The sequence below is a fragment of the Nicrophorus vespilloides genome, unplaced genomic scaffold, assembly GCF_001412225.1.
Source record: "Nicrophorus vespilloides isolate i.1.1-1 unplaced genomic scaffold, Nicve_v1.0, whole genome shotgun sequence".
In the NCBI taxonomy this organism is placed as follows: Eukaryota; Metazoa; Arthropoda; class Insecta; order Coleoptera; family Silphidae; genus Nicrophorus; species Nicrophorus vespilloides.
Window position 1 is genome coordinate 44,869 of NW_017096718.1, and position 555 is coordinate 45,423.

A 555-nucleotide genomic window follows, 5' to 3' on the forward strand; every position below is an offset into this window, starting at 1 on the left:
TTCCCCGTGTCAAATGATTTGCGAATTTCGGAGTGGTTCGCGATGTATCAAACCGAAACGAAACGGGGGCCGGGAATTTATTGCGGTTTAAAATAGACTTCCGGAGCGCAAAAATGCAGGGAGGGACTCATATAATATCTTTATGGCCGCATGATTCCCACTAAATCTGTACCTTCAACTGGTACCGACACACGGCCAACCATAAATTAGGGCAGGTGGAGTAGCAAATATTATCGTACCTTTGTTCATTACTATTCCTATCAACAAGCTAAATTTAGTCTGCAGACAGTTACTAATTTATTAAGACTACATATATAATAATTACGAACCTTTTATATTATATCTTCTTTAATTTATACCCCTTTGGCCGAACTAACGTACAAATATTCTTGCAAACGTACACTGATATAAGAAGTGAATGCACGAATCATTCATATTATGTATTAAATTTCTATTTCAGTCACATTGAAGCTTTAGATATTTTTTTAAACTACTCGATTGCCACTTGTTCTTAACGAACATTTTATATTATATACATTTTTGTAATTTGTGACA